The 6897-nt window shown below is 36.9% G+C and overlaps 1 long non-coding RNA gene across 1 annotated transcript; it reads right to left on the bottom strand.

Annotated features, from left to right (window-relative positions):
- Nucleotides 1-1198: 1198 nt before the first annotated feature.
- On the bottom strand, nt 1199-3342 carry LOC132785486 (uncharacterized). Its single transcript, XR_009632324.1, has 2 exons — nt 2649-3342; nt 1199-1890 (listed from the first exon to the last, which is right to left on the bottom strand). It is a non-coding gene; the product is annotated as an uncharacterized LOC132785486 (long non-coding RNA).
- Between the last annotated feature and the right edge of the window lie 3555 nt (nt 3343-6897).

Here is a 6897-nt window from a genome sequence, read left to right as displayed (position 1 = left end):
AAGAAATTCTTTGGTTTTGTTCTTAACCGACTTCGAGAAATGTTTAATAACATTGTGTTGACCCTACCTGCATTCATTATTTGCAGAATATGTTTTATTGTAATGAATATTTGTGTTTTATAATACAAGGAAATGAATTATCAGTAGTTTAAATTTCAGTTTTTTACAAGAAAATCCTTGAACACAATTGGTTTTTTTTATTTTGTATTCCTACCTAATTTGGAATATTTTTGTACGATTTTTACCCCTACCTATTGAGGAAACTTTCATAGAATAGTTTTTGTGATTTAAAAAATATTTGATATGATGATATAAACCCTACCTCAATTTAAATATTATTCAGAGAATATATTTTCTTGTTTAAAGAATACAGATGTATTACGCCTACCCGAAGTCAATTTAAATAAAATGCAGTGGAGTAAATTTCCAGAGTTTTCAATAATAAAATCATAATTTTAATACATTAGGTCGTATATTTCGATGAATTTGCGGTTTTGATAAATTTTTAACGATTGTTTTACCCCTACCTTTTGAGGAAACCTTCATAGAAAGTTCTGTGATTTAACAAAAAAATGGGTGTTTTTTAACCGACAACGAGACATGTTGCATGACATTACCATTCTAACCCTACCTCGAACTACGTGCTTTATTTACAGAATATGATTCGTTTTAAAAAATATTTGTATATTACGCCTTTAAGTTTGTGGCTGTCAATTATAATCATATAGAGTTTATCAATCACACAATGAATAGTCAGCATAGCGTCGGAATTTTTACGCATCCGAGTTAAAACTTTATAAATTGCAGCAAAGCATATGTAATACCTTGTTAAAGATGGGTAAAACTATTTTTTCTATTTGTGTAGGGATATTACATTTTGTTTACCATAATCCTTTGTAATAATTAGATATAGTTTTTTATACGTTTACCATAATTCATAATAATTGTGATTCCTTTCGAAACCTTTTAGGACGAGTTTACCAGTTGTAGATCTAATACTTATTTTTTAAGTTAGATATTTCATGTATAAAGTTGTTTTCTTTTCATATGTATGTATGTTATATATATAGTCATAGATTTCATATTCATTTATATAAGTTATTGAGATCAGTAGCCCTTCCTCCATTTGTTAGCGTAAATTGATGATTGACTGAAATTTTTATAGAATTTTAGCTTGAAATAAAAATATGCGGGACAATTGTTTCGAAATTTATTAGAATTCATTTCATCTTTTATTCTTTTGTTTTATGCTTCTTTTCTGTGGGTGAGCGCTTTCTTTTTCTGATTTTTTTCTTTCTATTTTTGTTTTGGACAAGTATAATTACAACAATATAGGTCAAAAGTTTTCTTATATCTTGATGTGTACAAAACAGAAAAATCATATAATATCAGGTGTTGTTAGAAACTTAAGTAACACGTTGTGTGTGTACTCCTCATGTTTATGATTAAAACAAAGAAAATAAAATGAATAATAGATTGTTGTTAGCGGCGCATCTAACGAACTACCATTCAGCTCGTTCAGTTTCTACTCCGGTACGATATTTGAATTGATTTAAGCGATCGATGTCAAGAGTACATTGTTTGGTCGATACTGATATCGGCTCGATGATGATAGGTAACAAACAGAAGGCCGTAAATAACTGGACGCCTTTTGCAACAAGTCATAGTAGAGCAGAGAAGTCGATATTGGTTCCTATTAATTCAATCCACGCAATCAATCTGATAAAAACGACGTAACCCTGTGTAGGCCGCGACTCAGTCGCAGAACTCTTTAACTCTTGCCAAGACTTGGCAAATGTGAGCCAAATGCATTTTCAGCAATTGACTGCAAAGGGTTTGAGTTTCGAGTTACAAGTTCGATCGATCGCATATCAACTTTTCAACGCCCAACTATAAAGTTTAGAGAAAGAAATACATATTGCTTGGTTAACTTGAATGACAATGATCAAAATGACAATAAATAACATAACTAAGATTAACAATTACATTTTTTAAAACTTATTTAGTAAAATAGTTGAATTGCCAATTTAAGCGAAAGGTGGAGAAAAGGCGCTTTGGAATTTTCCAGAGCTACTTAATGTAAGCGTGTTTTGCACTTACACTTAAATACGTATACATAGTCACAAACGTGTTCGTACTTAGATAGTATAAGAGATAACAACAATTGAGAGTACAAGGGAAACACAAGGGAAGCAGCAGAGCGTGTTTAGTGCGCAGCTGCTGTAACAATAAGGTGACGAACAGCCGGATCTGTCGCAAGTGCGAGTGAGATAGAATGCTTGTATACGACTAAAGAGTATGTTCATGCAAATACAATGCGTGTTATTTTTAGAGCAGCGCAACTGCTGTTTGGGGGTTCAAAAGAGAATTAAGAAGAGACCTTGTTAAGCCAAAATTGGTCGCACGTTTGCATGGGGTAGAAATTTTTCTAGAAGCGTCGTTTGTTCGTTTTCAAAATGAAAATTACCGAAAGAGGATTTCACAATATTTCTCAATTTGAATGGGAATGACTGTGTAAACGTTTACGCTCTCACGATACGTTTGAAAATGAAATCATTACTTTACGTTATAAGAAAAACTACACATTAAGCTTAGGTTTTTGCTTACGTATAACAGGGAAAATTCGATAGGCTCCCTGGCGTCTATACCTGGTATCCTATGCCAACTCCTCAAGTCCAGGCACACACCGACAATGGCCATGGATAATAGAGCGCCTTCATTGCCTGCCTAAGCCTTTTTAGCCTGGCAACCGAAACTCCTGGCCCCGGGCATCTGTCGCCTTTACAGCCTGCCTAATGACCAACTTTCTAGACAAAGAGGAACAACTCTGTTTCAGCACTGCCAAGTGGTTACGTGGTTAAGTGTCGCCCATTTTCCTCATTGCGAAATTAGCCCGATTGTGCCCACAAACGAGATGTCGACGTGTTTTCTTTGTTCACAGCCAAATGTGGTGAAAATGTGGAACTATCGATTATTTCAGCCTTCGTGCCATGTTGTAACTTCTCAGCTTTGCCTTTAAGGCAGTTGTTTTACACTTTTTCATTGTTGATGACTAATGCGAATATATGTATAGAATATATACATGTGTATATATAACTTTATGTAGTATAAACACTGTGATGGGGAATAATTTTATATTTGAACTGTTTTTTTTTTTTTTGTTTCACGGAGAACTTCACTTAAACACTTATTTTTTTTCGAATGACTGCTGTCTGAGCGCGAGCTTCTATTTATACCCCGAGTGGTGCGTGTTCAGTCTCTTCGAGAACTCGATTTGTCTGCCTCATGTGGTCTCGAAATTTCCATGAGTGTGAGTGAATACGCTAGAGCTGCTTGCCTACGTGATGTACTTCTCTTTATACTCTGCATAAAAATATGTAACCACTATGGGAACGCATCTGTCGTATGTCTCATTCCTTTGTTCTGTCATATGAAAATCAATTACGATAATAAAAACAGAAAAACGGATAATTAAGTACGCATATCTTAGTAAGGTATTATCCAACATTTAAGTAACAAAAAGGTCAAAATGTTAACTCTAAATAACAAATTAACTTAGACTCATTGAAAGAGCATTTTTATATCGGTGGGAATCTCTTTGTTTCTTGGTTTGTTGGAGCAAGCCAAACATACATGCAGCATGTGTACTGTAGTTGGTCATGACTCACAGGCTTGCCAGATGTCTGCTGCTCGAAATTTCTACTAAATTCTGGCGCGACATTTGAATTTGAACAAATCTGTTATACTGGTATACTCGAAACTGTTATTTTTGTTAATACATGAAAGTCATACTTTTTGGAAATTTTTCGGAAATTTTTCGGATTGTTTTATCATGTAAATCCTTCTTATAGTTCTCCTTTATGTCCTGACCAATTTTTGCGGCAGTTGACCCAGGATTACGCCTCACCGACATCAAAATCTCCCGCTCTTCTCGATCGGTCAGCTTTGGAGGCCTACCAGAATGTGGCTTTGATTAAACTGTGCCGGTTTGATTCCAATTTTTTTGGACTTTTTTAATCATAGAATGCGTTTTAAAAACAAATTCGACAATTTCCCGCTGAGATTTCCCTTTTTGGTCCAGTTTGACGAACGGTTTCCTCCCTCGGGAGCAATTTTGGATGAGTGGATCGAAATACCACCAGAATTCACCAAAAATTGGTTTAATCAATGCCAAAACGCTTGATTGGCACAATAAACCTTCCTATTTATCCTACCTCGTACTAATTTTTGTAATATTTTATTAATAAATGGCTTTTTTTTAAACAAATTTAAGTTTGTACGCAGACTTTTTCTGATTCGAAAACAGGTGTATTTTTTGTTTTTTGATTTTAATTAAAAAAGTTGCTGATGGAAATAATTGGAGACTGGTTATAATTTTTCATAATAGATATGTTGTTAATTTAAAAAAAAAATGAAGCCAATATCTTCAATACAACTATTTTTATTTAACATCAAAGTTGCGCGTTAAGTTTGTACGCAGACTTTTTCTGCTTAGTGTATGTATACGAATGTGCTAATTGGGAGATTTTCAAAATAAATCAAAGTTTAAACAGCTAAGTATTCTAGATATTTTAACAACCAATAATACTAAAGACGGTTGTTTAATTAATGTAGCAGCAAGACAGAAACTCGAGCTGTGAGCAGATTATTCCACCATGATTTACTTTTTACGTTGCATTTGATGATCTTGAGGTTGAGTTGAAGATTCATGAAGATACATATGTAATTCAGAAAACTTAGCTTTATATAAACAAACAATTATAAAATAAATAATAATAATTACTTATCTTTTTTGAGAAAATATACTTATATTTTAAAACAACTTAAAAATATAAAATTTCTTCTAATTAAAATGTTGCCATAAATTTAATAGGTTTTTCTAATTTACTAGAGACTGTTTTTACCCATATTTGTTTCTCTGTACTTCTTGAATAATTATTAATTGCGGTATGTGTTCTAATTTCCCCTGATTAAATGTATTTTATGAACTGTTTCAAGTTTATATCCTATATTAGTTCAAATTTAAAAAAATGCAAAAAATTGCTTTCAGTGTAGCATACAGTATCGCATTGTTTGTGTGTGTTGAACCAAGCACAAGGTTTTTGAACCTTTGCGTGGCTCAGCAGGAAAGCCAGCTGTTGCCAGCGCGCGCGCATCCTGTGCGCTCAACACATCCTGCGGGGTGGGTTGACAAGCACTCTCCCTCTCATTCACAACGAGTGAGTTTTGAGTGAGTACGAGTGCGAGTGAGAGTGCGAGTATTTGCGGAGTGTTGTGTGTTTTGGGCAAGAGTAAGTGGAGTGAATGCGCTAAATATGAATGCTAACGAGCTTCGCAATAAAACTTGAAAACTTCTATTAAAGTTGAAGCGAGAAGTATGCAAAAACGATAGAGGTCAAAGTTGGGATTTCATTGGGGAGCATCGCTTTTAATTGCTCACCCAGCTTAGTTCCAGGCTTAGCTTACTAAGCCCTAACCAATGTCCGCCGAAGCGGAAGTTGAACTATTGGATTCACTGAGAAGTTATACGGGAGGAAACGCAACAATAACCGAAGCGAAACTGTCTCGCATTTGGAAGGAAGCCATCAAGAAAAGCATAAACGGCCGAAGCATCAAAGTCTTAAGTAAACATGTGGCGGCAATTGGCAGCACTAACAATAACAACAAAAGAAGGCACAAAACGACAATAGCAACAACCCAAAAAAACAAGAAAGAAAGCAGCAGAAAGGGCATAGGCAAAATAAGGAAAGGAACAATAACGGAAGAGCACGGAAATTGCGTATACGCCGTGGGCGCCCGTGTGTATCTGCAATGATAGACAAGAGCAATTGGGCGCCCATGTTGCTTGTTGCTTTTGTTTTGCTTCCTGCGGCCGTGCAACAATGCTCTGTAGCATAGAAAAGGGATGCCACAAGCACACAAAAGCACAGACACAACACAACAGACATAAATACAGTCGAAAAAGGGGAAACAAGCAAATGGCATAATAAACGCATTTATGAAGAATGGCAACAGCCACAACCCGCGCCTAAGGCATTCTTCTGTCAGTAGGTGAAGTGTTTTGTGTTTTCAAGCAAATATGAAATGATTATGTTACTAGACAGCGGGGGGGCAGGCAACACACACACACACCCACACACACACCCACAACACACATAACATAACATCCGTATCAAATCAGCCGCAGCTTCAGCTCATGTTCTCATGGTCTCCCACGATTCCCTGACATTTTGCAATTTAACCTTGTATATTGCCAAAAGTGGTCCTTCAATTTTTGAGCCTACAAAGTTATATGTTTTCGCCATGAGCTGAGCCTGTGAAAGTATAAAAAATACACACACACACATACACACCCGGACATACACACATAGAAATATGTATATATATATAAAGAAAGGTTGTAGCATAACTCTGTCAATGCATTTGAGGGCCGTTTGGTTCAGCACAGCACAGCACAGCACACAGCCGTTCCCAATTGCTCAGTGCGAGTGTACACAGGCGACAAGGACGAGTGAACGAGGCGCGCTCGCTTTCACTCCCACACTCACAACACACACAGCACACACCCACATCCCACACCCATGCTCATGCCCATACAACCATAAACCACTCTCGCCTAGCCCAAGCGAAGCGCGTTTGAGCGGATACGAAGCCGCAGCCAGCGACGAAAGCGATGGCAGCCAAAGGCGGGCGCGGTTTGGCAACAAGGACCTACATTTCAGTCGTTGTGGCATCGTTGCAGGCAAAGCACGACGCGACGCCACCGAGAATCGAGTCCGAATCCGAGTCCGAGTCGGGTGTCGGTTGTGTCGCGCTGTGTTGTGTTATCGTTGTTGTGTCTGTCGTGCCAGATAGCTCTGTGAGTGCCACAAACACAAAAACGAGCTGGACGTGCAG

Source organism: Drosophila nasuta, chromosome 2R, assembly GCF_023558535.2.
Source record: "Drosophila nasuta strain 15112-1781.00 chromosome 2R, ASM2355853v1, whole genome shotgun sequence".
Classification (NCBI taxonomy): Eukaryota; Metazoa; Arthropoda; class Insecta; order Diptera; family Drosophilidae; genus Drosophila; species Drosophila nasuta.
This window is presented reverse-complemented; position numbering and strand designations above follow the sequence as displayed.